A 24,030-nucleotide genomic window follows, 5' to 3' on the forward strand; every position below is an offset into this window, starting at 1 on the left:
ATATATATATATATATATATATATATATATATATATATATATATATATATTAGTGATGGGACGATTCCAATATTTTTCTCGATTCCGATACAATTACCACTTCCGATTCCGATTCTTTATAAATCTCTAAATATTTAACTATAAAATTGTTATTTTGTCCCGATTACTGTAAAAACACATCTTAAATATGCATGTATTTTCTCAAACGTAAAAACACACTTGTGAGGGGATGATCTAGAGATTTTAGTCTTACTGGAAGTTTAAACCAATAAATATTTATTATTTTATTAATACTATCAGCAGTGGAAGATATTCTTAAACCAAAATCAAATAAAAAAGATAATTTAAGGAATCGGTTTTGGCATCGGAAAATAGGCTCAAATTCTTCCGATACCGATATTCGCAAAAGCTCTGATTTTTCCGATTCCAATTAATCATCCCAACACTAATATATATATATATATATATATAAAATACAATAAAAATTATAATTAATTTACCAAAATGATCCAAGATGGTAAAACTAAAGTATATTATAAATATTAATATTTATAAAGTAATCTAAACCAGATATAAAAGCTCGATAAGTTAATAAAACATGTTAAAAACACTTTGAAAAAGAGTTCTCTTTTATATATATATATATATATATATTTTATAAAGCTCCCCTCTTCGGTAGAGCACTCTAGTAAATTATCTTACTCGCTACTTAATTTAGCTGAAATAATGCGAAGCTCGCGGTTTGTTTACAAACAAACGTTTGAGCCCTCTACGAGTGGCGGACGGATGTTTATTTAAATAGACATTCGGAAAGTTTAATTTCGGCCACCGATTCCGTAGTCAGGGGGTAGGACTGCCGACTGTCATCACGACGGTTCTAGGTTCGATCCTCGGCTTGGGAGAGGTGTTATCTAGCGGCACTGATGAGTTGTGAAACAACGAAACAGGTCTGTATGTCGATGACTAAAATATATTTTATAAAGCTCCCCTCTTCGGTAGAGCACTCTAGTAAATTATCTTACTCGCTACTTAATTTAGCTGAAATAATGCGAAGCTCGCGGTTTGTTTACAAACAAACGTTTGAGCCCTCTACGAGTGGCGGACGGATGTTTATTTAAATAGACATTCGGAAAGTTTAATTTCGGCCACCGATTCCGTAGTCAGGGGGTAGGACTGCCGACTGTCATCACGACGGTTCTAGGTTCGATCCTCGGCTTGGGAGAGGTGTTAGTCTAGCGGCACTGATGAGTTGTGAAACAACGAAACAGGTCTGTATGTCGATGACTAAAATATATTTTATAAAGCTCCCCTCTTCGGTAGAGCACTCTAGTAAATTATCTTACTCGCTACTTAATTTAGCTGAAATAATGCGAAGCTCGCGGTTTGTTTACAAACAAACGTTTGAGCCCTCTACGAGTGGCGGACGGATGTTTATTTAAATAGACATTCAGAAAGTTTAATTTCGGCCACCGATTCCGTAGTCAGGGGGTAGGACTGCCGACTGTCATCACGACGGTTCTAGGTTCGATCCTCGGCTTGGGAGAGGTGTTAGTCTAGCGGCACTGATGAGTTGTGAAACAACGAAACAGGTCTGTATGTCGATGACTAAAATATATTTTATAAAGCTCCCCTCTTCGGTAGAGCACTCTAGTAAATTATCTTACTCGCTACTTAATTTAGCTGAAATAATGCGAAGCTCGCGGTTTGTTTACAAACAAACGTTTGAGCCCTCTACGAGTGGCGGACGGATGTTTATTTTAATAGACATCCGGAAAGTTTAATTTCGGCCACCGATTCCGTAGTCAGTGGGTAGGACTGCCGACTGTCATCACGAGGGTTCTAGGTCCGATCCTCGGCTTGGGAGAGGTGTTAGTCTAGCGGCACTGATGAGTTGTGAAACAACGAAACAGGTCTGTATGTCGATGACTAAAATATATTTTATAAAGCTCCCCTCTTCGGTAGAGCACTCTAGTAAATTATCTTACTCGCTACTTAATTTAGCTGAAATAATGCGAAGCTCGCGGTTTGTTTACAAACAAACGTTTGAGCCCTCTACGAGTGGCGGATGGATGTTTATTTAAATAGACATTCGGAAAGTTTAATTTCGGCCACCGATTCCGTAGTCAGGGGGTAGGACTGCCGACTGTCATCACGACGGTTCTAGGTTCGATCCTCGGCTTGGGAGAGGTGTTAGTCTAGCGGCACTGATGAGTTGTGAAACAACGAAACAGGTCTGTATGTTGATGACTAAAATATATTTTATAAAGCTCCCCTCTTCGGTAGAGCACTCTAGTAAATTATCTTACTCGCTACTTAATTTAGCTGAAATAATGCGAAGCTCGCGGTTTGTTTACAAACAAACGTTTGAGCCCTCTACGAGTGGCGGACGGATGTTTATTTAAATAGACATCCGGAAAGTTTAATTTCGGCCACCGATTCCGTAGTCAGTGGGTAGGACTGCCGACTGTCATCACGATGGTTCTAGGTTCGATCCTCGGCTTGGGAGAGGTGTTAGTCTAGCGGCACTGATGAGTTGTGAAACAACGAAACAGGTCTGTATGTCGATGACTAAAATATATTTTATAAAGCTCCCCTCTTCGGTAGAGCACTCTAGTAAATTATCTTACTCGCTACTTAATTTAGCTGAAATAATGCGAAGCTCGCGGTTTGTTTACAAACAAACGTTTGAGCCCTCTACGAGTGGCGGACGGATGTTTATTTAAATAGACATTCGGAAAGTTTAATTTCGGCCACCGATTCCGTAGTCAGGGGGTAGGACTGCCGACTGTCATCACGACGGTTCTAGGTTCGATCCTTGGCTTGGGAGAGGTGTTAGTCTAGCGGCACTGATGAGTTGTGAAACAACGAAACAGGTCTGTATGTCGATGACTAAAATATATTTTATATATATATATATATATATATATGAATGGAAATGTATAAAAAAAGAATACGAAAAGTATAAAAGCTTATAACTTTTCTTTATTCGTTTTCAATTGGTGACGTGCAGGAATACAAAATAATATTTTGAAAAAAAATTAAAAAACTTTTTTTATAAGTACATAATTTTCGAGCGATCCTTCAGTCTTCATCGGTGTAGTGAAAGTATGAGCATGCACGGGGAAAAGGGGAATGGAAAATATATATATATAAAAGAGAACTCTCTCTATATATACAACAAAGTGTCAAAACAGTGAATTGATAGACATTATTAGACCAACCAGTTAAACGAACTGTAACAAAGGAAGCAGGGAATAAATCAGACAGTGCTGAACACAATCTGCCATGATAGTATTTATAAAAACAGCTGAGACTGGCAACATCACGTGTGTGGGAGAGAGGTTGCAGAGGAGAAGACTTAATATTCATGATAAGGGTGTGATTTTTGTTTTTGTTTTTTTTTTGATTTGTTGTATAATTACAATAACTGGTAATTCTGAAATATCATCATCATATTCGGTTTAATGTCTGTTCTATATGTTGGCATGTGTCCGACGGCTTTTAGAAATTGACTTCCATATTGACCTATATATCTCTCTCTCTTTCAAATTCATTGCTATCATAACCTTCCATGTTTTTCCTGGCCTTCCACTGCTATCTCAACTGTTCCACATTTACTATCCCAAGAACTGTTATTTATTCTTTCAATGTGACCATAGCAACAAAGTCTCCTGGTCTGCACACATTACTGGTCAGATTAAATCGTCTTCTGAGATCATTAGATTTAAGCCTGTCTTTAAGATTCACAGTACACATCTATCACATGATTCCTCTCCCTGTCGTTAACCCTCACTAGTTAAAGTCAAATAATAATTGTTAATGTTTTGGGAAGATTCAGCGAAATTGGAATCGGGAATTATAAAAATCGGAATTTTTTTAGGCATCGGAATCTGTATCAGAATCAGAAAAATTTGTGTCTATTTTTCGATACCAAAAACGATTCCATTTCACTTTTTAAAACTTAATTTTCTATTGCTACCCTCACCTCCACAAGTGCGCTTTTATGTTTGTGAAAATATATGCGTATATTACATGGAGTTTTATGTTGATTCGAAAATTCAAAAAAAAAAAAAAATCCCCAAAAAACCCCAACAAACTCTATATAAAAGAATTAGAGTTAGTATCAGTAATTTAGAATAGAATCTGTAAAATTGTATCAGAAGCAAGAATTTAGGTCTCAATCTGTAATTTTATTGGAACTAAGAATTTAAATCTGAATCTGTAATTTTATCAGAATCAACAATTTAGAACAGAATCTGCAATTGTATCGGAATTAAGAATTTAGAATGGAATCGGTAATTGTATCGCAATCAACAATTTAGAACAGAATCTGCAATTGTATCGGAATTAAGAATGTAGAATTGAATCGGTAATTGTATAGGAAATGAGAATTTAGAACAGAATCTGCAATCGTATCAGAATTGGAAAAATATTAGAATCCGTCTATCATTAATTAGTGTTATAGTAAAAAAAAAATAAGATATGGTCTCAATTACCTTACACACTGTATATTATCTCCCTTGCATATGACACAAAATTGCATATGGTGGTGAAATTGAATTTGTGAGTTTGAAAGAATGTATAGTCACCTCTGAGTTTCTATTAATTGCGGATGCGCTCTGCTTAGAGTTGTAGTACCTGTAAGATTTACATCTATGATTTTAGTAGAATTGAAAATGAGTATGGTATTAAACTGTATCTGGTGGTTAGGCCCCAATTTGGGAGCTTTAGAGAGTATGCAGTTACTTCTGAATTGTGGTTACTCCCAGGTTTACTCTGACCCGAAATTGTAAACCTGTCAGGGGGCCCATCGATAAGTTAAATAGAATCGATCATTTATAAATGTTTTGTTCAAAACAGATTTATTTACAAATCATTCATATGTGCAGAATACATGCATTAAAAAAAAAAAATAACAAAAATGAAATAAACCCTAATGGATCGCCACTTATCAAGGTCCAAGGCCACTTGAGGATAAGAGTTTATGAAATGGTATATCAATTGAAAGATGAAGAACTGTATGAGAGGATTGGTCAAGAGTGATGAGATGTGCCAGGCTTGAATTACTTGTGAGGGCAATTTATTGCAGGAATCTGTTCATATTGAATTTGAAAATAAACATGTTGCAATTTGTAGGGAAGCAGCCACATGGTAATGTGTTCCACAGACGGAAATCCTTTAATGAAGAAGCTTTTTCTTTTTTTTTTTTTTTTTGGTATAAAGTAGTGTTGGGATGATTAATCAGAATCGGGAATCGGAAAAATTGGTCATTTTGGGATATCGGAATCGGCATTAGAATTGGAACAATGTGTGCCTATTTTCCGATGCCAAAAATGACTCCTTTAATTGTTTTCTATTTGATTTTGTTTAAAACATTCTCCCACTTCTGGTAGTAATGATAAAATCTATATATCTATAAAAGTGAAAGTGTCTGTCTGTCTGTCTATCTCTGTATGTGTATCTGTCTGTGTACATTTCCCTATACAATAACTCTGTCAATTTTCAATCTACAGACTCGAAATTTGATAGACAGGGTAGTGAGATTTGAGAAAATCTTTGTAATCCGTTTTCGGACAGAAATTTGGCTGTTAAGGGGTCAAAGTTCAACGATTTGCCCTTTGATAACTCTACCAAACTCCTCTGACAATTTTGGGTCTAAACACTTAAAATTTTAGATATAGGTTCCTTGGACATGGATCTAACTTAATAACTTGATTTGAGCTGCAAACAATAAATGTAAAGGGGTTATAATAGGGGTGAAAGTTAAAAAAAATTTGACCTCTGCGGTCTCTACCAAATTACTCAGACAAATTCTGGTCTAAACATTTCAAATTTTACATAAAGGGTATTCAGAGATAGGGCAAGCCTTTTAATGGGTTTGGGTCGAAAATTTGAGCTATCAATATATAAATGTATGTATGTATGTTTGTATGTCTGCCTAAAACTTTCGACAGAGGCGACGGATTTTCACAATATCAGAATCGTTTTTAAGCTCGACCTTTCAGACGATAAATACAGAAAAATTGGCTAAAAACATTAATTTCTTCACCCTCAACTAGGCACTTTTCTACAAGGAGGGGTCGCTTTTTTCACCGATATTTTTGAAAGTCATCCCCTTTTTTCGATTGTCTAGCCTTAATTTAAACCTACATCACTTCCGGTTTGGCTTTGGTCGTAACAGCAAAGACGTCACTTTTTTTCCTGTTCTTTTCCTCCTCCGTGGTACGGGTTCGAGCCTGCCTTCCTATAACCACTTTTTTTTTTTGCTCAACACACACGTCCAAACACCCAGGCAACGCCGGGTACCCATGCTAGTAATAAATATTTATTGATTTTAAACCAATAGTACAACTAAAATCTATAAATCATCCGCCATAAGTGCATTGTTACATTTGAGAAAATATCTGCCCATTTAACATGTTTTTTATGGTGATCGGGAAAAAATAACGTTATGGTTAAATATTTAGAGATTTATAAGAATCAGAATCAGTAATTGTAATGGAATTGAGAATTTAGTATGGAATCGGAAACTGCATTGGAATCAGGAAAAATATTGGAATCGTCCCATCATTAGTGACATGCATATAATGCAACATCTAATTTTGGTGCTAATATCAATAGAAATAAAGAATCCTACAGTCTGCTAGAGTCGACAAAAGTTACAAAAATACCATGGGTTAAATTGAACAAAGCTTGTCTATTCACAGGGTTGGCGTAGGAGTACGGGCGTTTACAATAAGGTTTGCGTGGGGAATAATGCAGGGTTATACTGGAAAGATGTCTCCGCCCAGTAATATTCTGAAATTAGACCAATTTCAAAAACGCATATGGAATTGGTACTTGAATGCAACTTTCTTCTTCAGGTCATTATGCATATCTAATATAGAAAACTAGATTTTTTGCCTGTGAGAAACGGGCCAAAGTTATAGCCCGTTGACTAAGAACAAGTGCTTTATGCCAAATTGATGGTAACATATAGATAAAGCTGTGCTAATTTTTGTATTAAATCCTTAACCGTGTATTGAATGAATACCATAATACTTAGTTCGCTGTACCCTATCATAACAAAGATCCATACAAAATTGCAGCCAGATTGGCTCAGATGTTTTGGAGAACATTCTAGAGTAAATGTGGCATTGTGGTGACTAATCCTTATTAATCCCTAATATTGTACGGATACCAGAATTCTTACTTTGAAGCACCTTATCATAACCAAAATCCATGCAAAATTTCAGCCAGATCGGCCATGTAGTTTCTGAAAGAAAGTGGAATGGACAGACAAATATCTATAATATAAAGTTGAACGTCTGTGTGTGTGTCTGGTCACGAATAGGCTCCTATATGGTTGACTATTATAGAAAACTGATCACATAATGATAGAAGATGTATCGAAACACAGGAATGGGTATGTTTGATCTGGCATAATGATCATTCATTAAAATTGTGGAGTCTGCGTATGCGCCTGGTCCACAAAGTATGGAAATAAAAAAATTTTAAAATTAAAAAAAAAAAAAAAACGTTTACAAGTGTTTTGATATAGATGTACATAATAATACTTTGATAAGTATGTTTTAACTTAAATAGGGATGGTATAATAAAATTGTGTGGTCTGCGTTCGCACCTGGGCTCCATAGAATGGAAATAGGCACAAACTTTAATAAAAACTTTTCATATCTATCTGCGTAAGTATACTTTGATAATTATGTTTCAGTTTAAAGAAATAAGGTATAATAAAATTATGAGGTGTTCGTTCGTGCCTGACCTCCATAGAATGGAAATATGTCACAAAGTTTAACAAGGTTTTTTTTAATATAGACCCACAGAATATTGTGATAAGTGTTTCAGTGTGAACAGGTATGGTATAATAAATTATGGGGTTTATCTATTATATTTTTACTTTCATCATATTTTGTTTTGGTTTTGATACCCCCAAATTCGAAGCTATCTCTTTGCAACCCTTCCTTTTCATAACCTATCATACTTTCATAAATCAGAGTCCATTTTCTGTAGGCTGTTTTTGAACCCAGTCAACGACGGGTACTTTTGCTAGTATATATATATATATATATATATATATATATATATATAGATAGAGAGAGAGATAGATAGATAGATAGATAGATAGATATGAAATTTTTAGTAAAATGAGAAGCATTGTTGCACTGAGAAAGTGCCAACTTAGACACATGGGGTTGCTATTTGGGACCATATCTACATGGCTACTAAGTAAGGAATTGAGCAACAAGATCTGTTCACATTACATTTAAATTTCTGAAAATTAGTACAGTCAGAGAAACAGGGAACAGAAAGGGAATTCTAAAGTTCAGCAGTTCAAGCGAAGAAACTATTAGATTAGAAAGCTTTCCGGTATCACAGTGAAAGGGGTGAGATTTTGTTCCTAGTCAGATTAATCGGGGGTATCCACATCAATAAGACACAAGTGCAATGTATTTGTCAGAGCAAATTCAATTAAAGTACTTGTAATACAGCACATGGATGCAATACTGGAGCGATGGGACAGAGGTTGGAGCTTTGTCGATAGTGTGGGATCTATTAGATTGAAGACTCTTTTTCTGGTGCCTGTCTAAGAGTTAGTGACTAGTGATAGATGCACCAGTCCAGATGGGATCAAGAGAAAAATCCAAATAACGTCTTATCTAAATTCCATGTTGTACCTATTTACTATGCCTCCCCACGGGAGAGAGTTAGACACCAGGTTCGTTTTTTAATGTGGAGAAAAGGTACAAAAATAAAAATTGTCTCAGTCGTGAAGGATTTCTCCTCCACCGAAAGAGAACAAGAAATAGAAGTGCAGCATCTGAAGAACAGATACTACACTTTGATCTTGACAGCATCTGAAGAACAGATACTACACTTTGATCTTGACCAAATTCCATGTTGTAGCAATTACTGGTGATATACCTCGTCAAACAAGTAAAATCTTTTATACTTATTATGTCCCTTTGTTTAGAGATAGAGCTGTCCAGACATTTTTTTTTGCAAGACACAGTGCTCTTCCTTTAAGGTGCTGGTTTTTCAAATTCCACTTTCTGGCCCTTGTGTCAGATCATTCCGATCTAGGCAGGAGATAAACATTACCAAAGCCACAAAAAACAAAAACAAAACAAAACAAAACAGCTCCTCAAAAAATGAGCACTATGGCATTAAGTTAAAAAATAATTGCCTTAGTATAGAAAGATTTCCCCTACATAAACTAAGGACAAATTGACTTAAATGTAGCATCAGGACTAACACTACACTGTGATCTTGGTCCGGAAGGCAGTAAAATGAAGTTCTTAATATACTCAATCATGGATAGACGAGAGACTTAATGAAGGTTAACTAATTTGCATATTTGTTTGGAAAACGAGCGTTCATTAATTAATTATTCGTTTTTTATAGTTTCTTATTAGATGCTTGGTTACATTTAATTTTTACGCTTAATTTTATTTAAGCATAGTTTCTACATTCTGCATAATTGCATAGAATTTAGAATGAAAACGTTCTAGCACACTGACATGTTTTTATTTGTGTATCTTTCTCATATATAAAATGACCTTGTTGGTGTGTTGCAAAACGTCTTTAACAAACTCCTCTCTAAATATTTAGTCTACAGACTTGAAACATTATATATAAAGCATTTCGAGTTCGGGGACACTTTTGATTTGGTTTTTAGCCTGTAAAAATAGCTGCTAAAGAGTCAAAATTTAAAAAAAAAAAAAAAAACAGCTGACCATGGCAGGAGTAAATCAATTAACTTCTGAGCATGCGTACATATACATTTTTAGCTCAAAGTCGTTTAATTTTTAGTCTTTTTTATCCATCTGGTGATAGCTCAGATAACATGGAAGGCTTAAGTGCTTAATAACGACTATAGCTTAAGCACTGAATGTTTTCGTTTCAATCCCAGCTGATGGCACTAAAGTAATTTTTTTTAACTTTTGGAGTCATTACTATATATATTGGATACAATATAATAATCTATAGAAAATTTGCTTCATGATAATAAATACAAAATCTGCATAAATTAAAATATCATATTTAAGCATATTTTATGACCGGGCAACGCTGGGCGGCCTGCTAGTTACTTATATAAAGCATGTATGCAAATAATATTGCTACCTTTTCTCCAGCATTCTGCCTAGAAAAGAAATAAAAAAAATTAGATGGGGGATTTAAAAAATAAGACTTAAGAGAGTATAAAGTAGGAAATAGTTGTATAACGAATGTATTTCCTATTGAAGTTGGATTTTGAAGGTTTGACTTTGGTGTCTTAAATTAAACTGGCTTCCACCTAAGAAAAATAATCTATCTTCAAGATTGGACAGAAAAGGTCGATTCAGTATATATATATTTTTTTTTGATGCGTAAACATCAGGCCAAAAGCAGGTGGCATCATAAGGTACAGATTTGTAGCTGTTTACCCAGCCGCAATCCAGTCATCACCCTTTGGTGGATGAAGGAGAGAAGTCGGGTGTGTGAGGGAGGGGGGGGTAAGCAAAAATATTTTATTTATATAATAGGATGCTAAGACAACTTCATATTTGTACATAGGTTATCTTGACCCACCCCAACGCAATTATAAAAAAATCATTTTACCACTTCAAAATGATCTTCTCTGGCTACAAATCAATTGCTGTAACATTTCAACAATTTCTGAAAGGCCCCATGGGAGTCTTCTTATGTGGGCATGTCAATGATCCTTGTCAAAGCCTCTTTCATCTCCTTAATTGTCTCATAACGGCAGCCTCTGAGGTTTTCCTTGAGCTTAGGGAATAACCAAAAGTCACAGGGAGCAAGGTATGGACTAGAGGGAAGGTGTTGAATTCCCTTGATGCCTATTGTGGTCAAAGTCTGTGACAAGAATGGAGTTGTGGACTGGTGCATTGGGACAAACTTTACACAAATCTTCCACATCTTCAGTTCCTCGTGAATAATCGCATGTACAGTTCCCACACTGACATCAAACTGTGCACTTAATATCTCTGTAGACACACGCTGGAAATGAAATTCTTTATTTGGCCAATCAACTCTAGTGTTCTGACTTCCTTACTCCTCCCACACCTCTTATCATCCCTTAGGCTCCTTGCCTTCCATGGATGTCTTATGTCACTTTATTTAGAGATAGATATCGCTAATCACCTGAGGGGGCCCCCTATCAGGGAATTCTGACAAAGCTCTAAAGATATTTTTTTGCAGGACAGACAGAGTGCTCTTTCTTCAAGGTGCTGGTTTTTCAAATTCCACTTTCTGGCCCATGTGTCAGATCATTCCGATCTAGGCAGGAGATAAACATTACCAAAGCCACAAAAAACAAAAAAACAAAAAAAAAAAAAAGCAGCTCCTCAAAAAATGAGCACTATGGCATTAAGTTAAAAAAATAATTGCCTTAGTATAGAAAGATTTCCCCTACATAAACTAAGGACAAATTGACTTAAATGTAGCATCAGGACTAACACTACACTGTGATCTTGGTCTGGAAGGCAGTAAAATGAAGTTCTTAATATACTCAATCATGGATAGATGAGAGACTTAATGAAGGTTAACTAATTTGCACATTTTTTTGGAAAACGAGCGTTCATTAATTAATTATTCGTTTTTTATAGTTTCTTATGAGATGCTTGGTTACATTTAATTTTTACGCTTAATTTTATTTAAGCATAGTTTCTACATTCTGCATAATTGCATAGAATTAAGGATGAAAACGTTCTAGCACACTGACATGTTTTTATTTGTGTATCTTTCTCATATATAAAGTACCTCGTCGATGTGTTGCAAAATGTCTACTAGACTCCTAACTATTTGGTCTACAGACTTGAAACTATATATAAAGCATTTGGACTTTGGGAACACTTTTGATTTGGTTTTTAGCCTGTAAAAATAGCTGCTTATGGGTCAAAATTGGAAAAAAAAAACAGTTGACCATGGCAGAAGTAAATCAACTATCTTCTGAGCATGTATACATATACATTTTTAGCTTAAAGTTGATTATTGTTTTAGCTTTTTTATTCGTCTGGTGATAGCAACAATGAAGGCTGAATGTTTTCGTTTCAATCCCAGCTGATAACAGTAAAGTAATTTTTTTTTAACTTTGGAAATCATCACTATATATATTAGGTAAAATAATAATCCATAGAAAATTTGCTTTATAAAAATGAATACGAAATCAGCATAGATTAAAATATTAGATTTAAGCATATTTTATGACCGGGCAACACTGGGTGGCCTGCTAGTTACTTATATAAAGCATATATACAAATAATATTGCTACCTTTTCTCCAGCATTCTGCCTATAAAAGAAATAAAAAATTTAGATGGAGATTCTAAAAATAGACTTAAGTAGGAAATAGTTGTACAACGAATGTATTTCCTGTTGAAGTTGGATTTTGAAGGTTTGACCTTGGTGTCTAAAATTAAACTGGCTTTCACCTAAGAAAAATGATCTAGCTTCAAGATTGGACAGAAAAGGTCGATTTAGTATTTTTTTTTTTTTTTTTTTATGTGTAAACATCAGGCCAAAAGCAGGTGGCATCATAAGGTACAGATTTGTAGCTGTTTACCCAGCCGCAATCCAGTCATCACCTTTGGGTGGATGAAGGAGAGAAGTCGGGTGTGTGAGGGAGGGGGGGGGGCAAGCAAAAATATTTTATTTATATAAGATGCTAAGACAATTTCATATTTGTACACGGGTTATCTTGCTTCAATCATTAAAAAAAAAAAAAAAAAAAAATTTCATTATTATTTTAAAAAATGGGATAGATCGCATGATTGGCAAAAAATGTAATAAAAAAAAATAAATAAATAAAATAAAATAAAGTATTAAAAAAAGTTTAATCTGATATTATTATGGTTGAACATCTTTCATTTATTTCGGATGAATCAGATGATTATTGTTGGCATTGAAGTAGTATTTTTTTTTTTATTCAGCACCTTGCATCGAGTGGCTTTAGGTCTTCTCTGAAGCGTTTTCCATTAAGAAATTTTTCTTTTTTTTTTTTTACAACTGCTAAACAAACCTTAAAAATTTTAATATTATGTAGAAAAGAAAAATGAATGCTTTTTATTTATGTTTTTAAATAAATTTCATAAACGCTTTTATAATAAGCATGCACTTGTTAGAAAGAAAAAAGTGTCCTGGGGCATTGTAATGGTGGTACCACTTTTTTTCCAGCTATTTGTAGTGAAGATTGAACCTCTAATTTCTAGATAACTGATTACTACTTACTAACTTTATCCGTTGTGCTATGTCTCCATGACAAGATTCATCTGAAAACATTGGTCAAACGTTGTGGGAATAACATCCAAGATGTGAATAGTATTCGAATAATCCAAATAATTTCAGACTTACCAGTTATGGAAGAAAGCCAGTCTTTGCCTTAAACCAAGCATACCAGTTAATGACACGTTTTTGATAACCAGTCTGACAGAAACTGGGCTATTCTGACAGTGGTGGCTTTTTTTTTTTGGCCTGATAAGTCTGATATTCATTCTGTTCAGCTTTAAGAAGCCCATCCTCCCAGGCATTGTCTTATTTTAGGAATGGGGTCGTTTTTAAGAGTTAAAAAAACATCTCGTGTGCTGGCTTACTATCAGGCCGTGTGTCACAGCTATAATATAAATTTCACCTGTCTGTTTAAATGTATGTATGTATGTTTGCCTAAAACTTTGACAGAGACAATGGATTTTCATGAGATCAGTACCGTTTTGAAGCACGACCCTTCGGACGACAAATATCGAAAAATTGGCTAAAAACATTAATTCCTTCCCCCTCAACTGGCCACTTTTCTACACGGAGGGGTTGCTTTTTTTTCGCCGATATTATCGAAAGTCATCTCCTCTTTTTGATTGACTAGCCTTAATTTAAACCGTCACCACTTCCGGTGTGGCGATGGATACAACGGCAAAAAAATGTCACTCCCCCCCCCCATTCTTTTCTTCCTTCGTGGTACAGCTTCAAGCCCTGCCTGCCTACTACCACTTTTTTTTTTTTTTTTTTTTTTTTTTTTTTGCTTAACACACCCTCCAAAAAACACAGGCAACGACAGGCACCCAAGCTAGTTTTTTCATAAGTGCAGGAAAAAATAAATACCTAGGATTGTGAACGAAATTTTATTAAGAATGTTATTTCAGTTTCCTTAGGCAATCAAATTTAAATTGATTAATATTATAAATAATGTATATGAGAATGTCCAGGATTAGTTTGATTATATTTCCTGTTTATACATACACATTGAGGCCAATGGTCACTCGAGGATAAAGATCAAGGAGAATTTCAGTTGGATGATGAACAATACTATGAGAAGAATTGGGAATGATGGGACGAATTTAATTATTTAAAAAAGATGCCTTGACGGGTATTTGTTAACATTTAACTTGAAAAATACCCCACTGTCGTCATCTGGGAAACAGCTATGCAGTATTGTGTTAATAGGAAGTTTTTGGAAAGAAACTGTTCATCGATGTTCCATTTGGTTAATTACTTAAAAATAATAATAATAAAAAAAAAAAACATACAAGGATAGTTTGTATATAACGATTGTAAATATTTATTTGAAGATAAAAAGATGAAAACAGATTTATTAACTGCTACACACACACACACACACAAAAGTGAAAACATACTCAGTTATAAGAAAAAGTAGCCAGACATGGGAATTGGGATTGGAAGGTGTACAAAGCAAAGTGATTGTACTAAAAAGGATAAGCCGGAATCTTTAGGTTTAACTACTTTACTAAATGAAGCATCTTGACTGAGGCCTTCAAAATGTGATTTCTGAAAATGGAATACTTTCATCACATTGGAAAAAATTTTTTTTAAAATCTACCACACAGATTATTTTCCTCAGAGTAATATACATTTTTTTTTTTTTAAATACAAAGGAGTCACCACTTATCAAGGCCCGGAAGCCACTTAAGGATAAGGACCAATGAGTGCACAGTAATCAATGGAACAATACTGTAGTAATCGTTAGTAGTGGAAATTTGGTAAATTGGATTACTTAAGGGGAACGGCTCATCAAGAACTTGTTCATGTTAAACTTGAAGGCGACCATATTGTAGTCAGCTGGAAAGCAGGCAAACGGAAAAGTTCCACGGGCGTGCAGTTCTAAAAAAAAAGCTTTGTTCATGATATCTATGTTTAGGTTTAGGCACAGATAAAGAGTGGGGGAAATTATTGCAATCAAATCTCTTGATTGTTTGCTTTCAGTTTATTTTTGTTTTTCCTCTTTTTCCATCGGCAGTCTATTCAAGCACTTGGTTGGTAATTCTCTCTGGGTCTTTTCAGCACACCAATACTATGATATATCTAAAGCAAAGAATTTACTGTGACTAACAAGTCCTGATAAAATGCAACCGGAAATTCATCTTCCAACTTATCTATTATTTACCGAGTCTTTGATTTAAGAAGTAAAACAATACAACAAAGATGGAACAAATCACCTAATTATGTTAATAGTTCGAACGCTTATTTTATTTAAACCAATAAAACCAATAAAAGGGTGAATGGAACTCAATTATAAAGCTAGGTTAGAATGTTTAGGTTTAACTATTTTAAAGAATATGTGGGTGACTTAATTGAGAACCTCAAAATAATGGGATTTCAAAATGCAGACTTCTATTTGCGTATTGTTGTGGTCACCCTTGAAATATTTTTAAAGTATTTTATAACTTTTTCAAACTAATTCTGATCTAATTTTTTTTTTTTTTTTTTAAATCTTTCTTCGCATCAGGTATCTATTTTCTAAGATTAAAAAAACAAAAAAAAAAAAAAACACTCCCCCCAACAAACTACCACGTTATTTTCAATTGATTGAAAACGTTTCCATTTTTGCTGACAAAATTGTGCATTCATATTTTTCCCAATCATAAATAATCAAAACATTCAATTAAATTTGAACTTGACATAATTATATAGCCTATGACAGTATACATGAAGCCTATTGCAGTCAAACCAAAAATTAATTATCTTTAGTATAAAAAAAAAAAAAAAAGATTTTTTTTTTTTTTTTTTTATACTAATGTTCATTTACTGAGGGATTAAATGCTCATAAATTCTTAGAAAATATGAATATAAAAAGAAAGTGGACTTTTATTCAGAAGTCAATACTGGTGCCAGCATTCACCACCAGCTTATCAAACTGCCTGGGAACCACATCAACTGATTTCATCTCCCTCCCCCAGACTAATGCCTCATCAGCTAAATATTTTACATTTTGGATGGCTTTTAGAGTGGAAAAAAGAAAATTCATTAAAAGTCATAGAGGAGATGGATAGATTGATATTTAAATGATGAAGACTATGAGAGGATTGAAAATCTATGCATACCATTGATTCAAAGCACTTTTAAAACAAGTTTGATGAGGTTCCTAGGCAACTTGACAAGCTAGTAGCAAAATGCTGGTTCCCATATGGAATTTCAAGTAAAACTCCACACACACACACACACACATATAGAAGTGTGTGTGAGTGTAAATATTTAACTGCTAAACTCTTAAACTACTGGTTACATAACAAAAATTACAGAAGTCGGCAAGTTGAAATGCAAAAACGTTCATTTCAACTTGCTGACATTTCTATTAGTTTGTGAATGTGTGAAACTAATCATAGTTAAAAGTGATTTAATTCCTCATCTATCAGTTTAGCTCAACCGGTAGTGAATGTGGCTGGAGTGCTAAATGTTTTGATTTCGAGTCTACCTGATACCACCTAAGTTATTTCTTTTATTTAAACTCTTGAAATCAGTAATTTGGAATTGGTTCTGTAATAATACGAAATCTGCACGAATTAAAATATATCAAGCATATTTTACTCCCCCCCCCCTCCCGCTTCCTAGTCTTATAATCTTTACAAGAAATTTACATATCTTTGTAAGAAATTATGAGCGCTTAATAATAGTAAGTTACTTGCCAATCATCCTATACATTTTTTCTAAAGAAAAATTTATATTAAAAATGGTGTCTACCTTATGTCTGAAATTTGATCAAAGCCATTACATCCAATAAAGTTTTATTCAGCAAGACAAGTTGCGATATAACACTCCTCTACATTTTATTTCGTTTAGTTATCTGCATCAACGCTGTAATTTATAAAAGTTTACATCTTATGTGAAAAACGAAAAAAAAAAAAAAAAAAAACATGCTCCTGCAGTGTTCACCCCATTATTTGTATAAACTACAATTATGTAATTTGATATAATGGTAAGAGTGCTTGCTAATTGAGTTTGGGGACTAGAGGGAGGGGAGGTCATCCCTCTGTTGAGGGATACCAAAAACTCTAAAAAGGCGAAGATCAAGGTTAAGCGGAGTAATCTAAGAAAGAAATGGTGCCCTTCCCTACACCTGTGTATATGCTAATAAAAAGAGAACCTTCATGCCACCTTGGACTTTTGTCATCCACTTTATTTTTAATGAGGGGGGGGGGTTAATTTATTTCAAAAAGTGGAAGTTTATTTGCTAATTGCTTCCTCTTTTGATTTGTCTGAAGCCAAACTATACTATTACAATCTTTTACTGCTCAGTTCAGTTTACCATATTATTCCAGACTAATTTAACATCTGTCAATGTTCAATTCAGGAAGTCTAGTAGTAGTGTAGTATTTGTTTTGCCGTCATGAGACCATCCTCCCAAGCATTATATCCTTCAGAGAGCAGTAGAGTATATGCTTGTTAATATATCATCAAACAATTAGCATTAATATTTTTAATTCATAAGCAGAAATAATTAGACAGGTGATATTCAGGTTACGATGATCTCAACTTTTAAGTTTTGTGATTACAACACAAATTCTTGGTTTGACTTTCATTTGTGCTGTAAATAAAAACTTCATGCAGTATCCTTTTGTCACCGACAGAATGCGTATGTACCAAGTGTGTTGCACTGAAACTGGTACATTAGTTACATTCAGGTCTTATGTCGTCTAGGTTTCTTGGATGCTGTATAGTATGCACAATGCAAAAGATGACTTCTGATAATGCTCGTGTAAAAAAAAACAAAAAAAAAAAAAACATCACGACTAAAGTTAAATGTCAAAACACTCAAATTCTTATTTAGGTGTATTTCAACATAAAAAAAAGACTTATGATGCGTCATTAATAACAACATCATCGTAACCAGACGACCTCCTGTATCTACACATACTAAAAGTCAGTTTTGAAACTACATATGACAATTACTATGCAGCATTTATTTGAAGTAGGTTGAGCTGGTTTCATCTATCCTTGTCACTGCATTTCCTCACCAAAGATGACCACACCTGACAATTTGAAGCTGGGAGTTATCTCTAGTAAACTTTGCAGACATTAGGTCCCAAATCAGCTTCAAGCATCATTAGCCAAGGTTTTCATTGTCTACGGCACTCTAACACTGTACAAAGCTCCAGCAAACCCATGCAATGTTGCATCCCTGTGCTTATTTGACAAGCACTTCCACAGAAAGTGCCCTGATGAACTTGGTCCATTTGTATCCTCAACAGAAATATCCCAACCAACCAAACTAGCAGAAAAACCCCACCCCTTCATTATACAGGGTCACCAGATGTTGGAAAACTTTCCACTTTAAATAGCTTCTTTTCTTTGACTGCTTGTCCTTGTAAACTCCACTCTGTAATGTAATCAAACATCTTACTTATCCCTCCCCACTTAGAATGCCTACTAACCCGACAGTAACTCCTCACATCTCAGCGGCAATTGTTAATTTTAAGCTAATAGCTTTCTCATCAGTATGCATAGATAAACGAGCACCACAAGAGATCAAATAGGATTAGAACTTTGCATAACAATTTCCATTGTTAGTAATGATATAATGACTAGCTTCCAGATTTTTGTATATCAGTAACTATCAACGAGCAATTCAGAGAGACTGGTATATGTGGATCTTTGTGTCCAATATTCGATCCAATATTCTCTTTGGATCTGAAGATATAAGATCAGATTGGCTGATTACGACATAGCAAACTTTTTTAACTGATGGATCACAGGTTATCGATAAAGGTTAAAAGGATTGCCGATTGAAAGATTGATTGCAATCACAAAAAGATTGGAAACAGAGCGGAATGAGCAAAGGATTACTTAAGGACTTGATTTTGCAAGAACTGCTTGACACATTTGTTTACATTAGACTTGAAGATGTCCATGCTAGAATTGTATCTTGTTCTACAGCTGTGATGTTCTAAGAATTAAATTTTTTTTGTTTCCAGGGAAGCTCCATTTGATTTTTGAGAGAGAGAGAGAGAGAGAGAGAGAGAGAGAGAGAGAGAGAGAGAGAGAGAGAGAGAGAGAGATTCTTTGCCTTGGTTGTAACCATAAAACTTCTTGCTGTAAATGTTTTATAAGGAACCAGGGATTAGAACTAAATGAAGTCCATACCATGAACATAAATGATATAGTAAGAGAGAGAGTAGCAACATCCCTTCTGTTTAGAAGATGCTGTAGAGACAAGCATGCTGAATCCAATCTTTTTAAATTATTATTTTTTTTTTAATTTTACCGTATTTATTATTAGTACTTAAAAAAATTCTTTATAATATCTTCAAATTTGATTCATGGATTGTAATGGTTATCATCCTGATCAAGTTGGATTGGCTTCTTCCTGAGCAAGTACAATCATTGCAGACTACTTTCACCAATTCCAAGCTCAGTCATACAATATAACAAATCCTGACCAGATTCCATTTGTGGGCCTGACAGTACTGTTAAGTCATATCCGATGATACCCCTGTTAATTTCAACATATGAGGTCTGCCACAACAACCAAGTTATTCGGAAATCCACACAGATTTGTTTATAATGGTGAAGGCTTTGTGCAGAACCAACCACACATTTTGGCACAACTGCTAATCTCAGTCGGTACAATGGCCATCACAGGACAAAGCCGGTAGACTTCAGATTTTACAGTTTTCTTTCTTATAGATACATGTCTTAATGAAGACTGATGGTGCATCTCTTCCAGTTGATTTAATGCCTTCCCCCACACCAACCTGGGAATTTCTAGGTCATGGCGCAGTACATACAGTGCCTAGTATTTCCAAATGGTCACCTATCTGGTACTGGGCAGGCTCACTGTTGCTTAACTTTGATTTGGCAGAAACCGGTGTGTCATTGTGATTAGTTTCTGATGTTTAGCAATAAACAAACCTATTCTCATGAAGGTACAGCCTGGGAAGAGAGACCCAGGACTGAACAGAACTATATCTCAGCTTGACAGCAACAAAGATATTGTCGGCCTGATTGTAGAGGATACATTTATGACTGGTTCAAACAATGAAGCATTGTTGATTACTGTATATACAGTTAGATATGCGGGACACATTTTTGCTCTTCAAGTAAATATGAAGGTGTCATCTTTGCATGACACGATGCAAACTTTGAATAATAAGACTTCCATTCAACAGTTTTCTATTCTTATAATGCAAGCTTGAATTTAAGAGTTTCTTACATGCCTCAGCATTTGTGTTATATTGATTTTCCATTTTAAGCCTCTGTATGGAATCTTAAACAAATATGCTTAAGCCAGGTTCAGACATCTAGATAAGTTAATGTATGCCCACCTGACTCAATTCAATCACATTTATTTTTATGAGCAAAGAAGAGGGAGCTTAATTGTAAGAAATAAAATCACTTAATAAATATAAAGTATTCCCTTGTTCTTCATTTTATAACTAAAATATAAATTAATCTATGTGCACACAGATGCTTTAAAGATTAAAGAGAAGTTTTTTTTTTGTGAAACTTATCCTGCATTAAAAAAAAAAAAAAAAAAAAAAAAAAAAAGAAGAAATTTACCTGCATATTTGTTCTTTAATATTTAACTTTTAGTTTTGTTTTCCTGTGGAAGTTTTACAATAAGATTCACTTCACATGTGACAACAGTAAGAAATCAATTGTTACTGATAAAAATAAATGACTAAACCCTGGCCAATAGTGCTGCATAGTTGTGCAGTTCTTTTGCTTAATCTTAGATGTTGGTAACAATAAAATAAAAGCTTTCAAGAATAAAAGAAAAAAAATGAAAGGGTCTTGTATGTCTGAAAAGTGACAAATTTATTTGATCCAATTATTTCATACAGGTGACGTCAAACGCATTCAAACTCATCAGCTTAATAAGAGTATCACTGGAAACTCGGGATGTTTCGAGTCCGAAAAATTCATTGATTGAAAGAGAGGAGAGAAAATAAATTTTTCTTTATAAGAAAGTAAATAATTGCAATGGTTCCAAATAGTTAGAAATGGTAAGAACTATTGTGGAACTGTAAATCCTAAGAGGGAGGGAAAAGTATCCATTGAACAGAAAAAAAAACAAAAAAAAAACGCTAGCTTGAACATATAGTGCAAAATGCCACCATCTTTTTTCTTTAGAAAGCTGCAGAAGTCAGCAATCTGTAAGGGATTAATTAATTTTTTTTTAAATAGCAGCGGGGGAAAAAAAAGCTACAAAAGAATCGCTAAGCAAATACGTAGAATTTAAAAAAAAAAAAAAAACAGATGAGCAAAAGAAAGGGGGGGTAATTAAAGGAGAGATATATAGGCAGGATGAGGAATTGGTATGTGTAAATGGAATATGCAAGAATATATAAGTATAAAAAAAAATAAATAAAAATAAGTTATGCTTAAAAAGGCATTTTTTTATTTTTTTAAAAGAGAAAATGGAAAAAGGCAGGAGGAGGAAGGAAAATTGTGAAAAAAATTTATAAAAGCAAGAAAAAGCAAAAGAAAAATGTTTTGTCTTTTCCTTCAAAATGGAAAGGATTAAAAAAAAAAATTTTTTTTTTTTTTTTAGGGGCTTCATTGAGTTTTCATTAACCCTAATAATGCAGTCAAATTTGGAAGGGACCTGCATGATTTTAGGACAGGGATTAGAGGTTTCAGAGAGAGAGAGAGAGAGAGAAAGAGAGAGATGGGGGGATACAGACATGACTGTCTTGCAAATATCCAGACTGCTCAAAGGAAACCTTAATTTTTACAAATTTATGTTTGAGAGTGGGGTGGGGGTGGAGAGGGATGTCCAGATTTTTTTTTATTTTATTTATTTTTTTTTTTGTTTAAGTTTGTCAGTTTCGTTTTTCTTTAATATATATAATTTTAATTTTCTTTTCATAATTAATGGTTGATGGTCCACATGTGGAACTGTAGCATTTAATAGATTGGTAATCAATTTTTGTTTTCTTTCTTCAAGTTGAAGTGGCAGATGGTACTGAATTATGTTTTATCAAATCAGGTCAGCTCTGGGCAACCAAGAGAAGCCTTTGATGAGAACACATCTTTCAATGGCACCTGGCCTGAAAAAAAAAAAAAAAAAAAAAAAAAGCTTTAAAAAAGGATATAGCAGAAAAATAAAGTTATTGACAAACTAGGCAAAGATTTATATAAAAATAAACATTTGAAAATATGGTGGGATAGCCTGAAATAAGATGTGCACATGTAATTTAGTGTAGGAGAAATGCTCAATTACATAAGAGATATATACCCCCACCCCACCCACCGATCAAGAACACTATACATGAGTGATCCATCTATACCTACAAAATCAACATGGAGAAATGAAAAAATACTGGCTTTATTCAGATCAACAAATGTCTTCGCTCTTTCTGAAGACATTCATTGATCTGAGCAAAACTGATAAATTTGTTTTTTGGTCTCAATTTCTGGGAAATGCTGGTGTGTTGAGGAATAAAAACTATACATTTATTGAAAATGTTGCAATATTTTTTTTTTTTTTTTTTTTTACAAAACTGCATAATCAAATTTAAATGGCTTTTTTCACATACCAACCCCTTTTTAAGGTTAAAAAAACCTTCCATTTCTTTTATTTCTCTTCTCTGTGTGTTATATTTCCTTATTAGAAGAGTGAGAGTCTTAGAGAGTTTGTTGTGAGAGAGATTGTTTGTGTTATAAAGAATGTTGTTGTTTCTGTTATGAAGATTCATATATATTAAAATGTTCATACTTAGATGTGTAGAAGCTCTTTGAGTGTTGAGATAATGTGGAGACAGTCTTAGTGTTCATATTGTGTATGTAATGACATTTTAAACCACATAATATACAAGACATAATAATTTTCACTTTACCTTTTGGTAGAATTACAACACAAAGACGACGTTTATAAAAACACTTGATAGGTTTATTTCTTCTCACGACCGGCCGTGGTTTTCTGAGTCAAGAATTCAAAGCTTCACATTCTAAGTTTCAAAAGTGACCGTCTCGCTTCTAGACGTTCGAATGTCCATGTCTGGACTGTCGTCTCTCGTCCTCAAACTCCCCGACTCTCCCCCAGTTTCTAACTATATCTAGAACTTCCCATTTTCCATGACGTCATACACATGTTAAAACATGTGTCTTCTTTCACGTGTTCTGGACATGCCTGTCCAAAACTTTTTTTTTTTTGATGGTCCAAATCAGCTTTATTGTAGTACTTTGTCATTTTGAACAATGGCTCTTTAACTTGGGGTCAAGAGTTTAGAGTGATGTCTATCATTATCACAGCATGATCAGCATTCTCGAGTGGGCAATGAGCATTTGTTACACAATCCTCAGGAGCTGTGGTCATAAATAGGTTCAGAAGTGAAGCTTGCTGGTCCTGATGATCTGAGAGACAGGTCGGGAACATTACTATTTATGTCAAGGAATGGGATATAGAAAAGTTATGGATGATGCTTGCAGCTGTGTCTGTAGTTAGAGAAGCTAAGCCAATTATTGTGGTAAGTATTAAAGTCATCAAACATGTATTTGAGCACTAGTGTCAAGGGGGAGTGCTACTCTATGCTGTCAAAGACATGATGGATACAGTTCTGGGTTGAGGGAGAGCGATAAAGAAAAAATAAGTAGCTAACACTATGTTGTAGTCTAAAGCACATGAAGACCTGGTCATCTGATTCTAGTTTAGATTCCCTAGTCAAGGAGGCTAGGGTGTTAAGAAGATAGACTCCAATTCTGTGCATGTGTCTGTCAGAGTCCTTACGACAAAGTGGAAGAAAACCAGACATGTTAAAGTGTTTAGAGGGGATGGAGGAGTGAAAGTTAGTTTCACTTGGTGCCAA

At 34.4% G+C, this 24,030-nt stretch overlaps 1 protein-coding gene across 6 annotated transcripts in view; it reads right to left on the reverse strand.

Moving 5' to 3' along the window:
* Nucleotides 1-21,011: 21,011 nt before the first annotated feature.
* LOC145297609 (ras-related protein Rap1) overlaps nt 21,012-24,030 on the reverse strand; it is a 161,783-nt gene continuing 158,764 nt past the window's right edge. For 3 of the 6 annotated variants that reach the window (XM_080143671.1, XM_080143670.1, XM_080143668.1), the window contains one exon: nt 21,012-22,272. The gene's annotated coding sequence lies outside the window, so the exon portion shown is untranslated. The remainder of the gene's footprint in view (nt 22,273-24,030) is intronic. The other 3 variants (XM_080143672.1, XM_080143673.1, XM_080143667.1) reach the window with 1 other exon arrangement.

Source organism: Euprymna scolopes, chromosome 18, assembly GCF_053919585.1.
Source record: "Euprymna scolopes isolate OS-2025 chromosome 18, ASM5391958v1, whole genome shotgun sequence".
Taxonomy (NCBI): Eukaryota; Metazoa; Mollusca; class Cephalopoda; order Sepiida; family Sepiolidae; genus Euprymna; species Euprymna scolopes.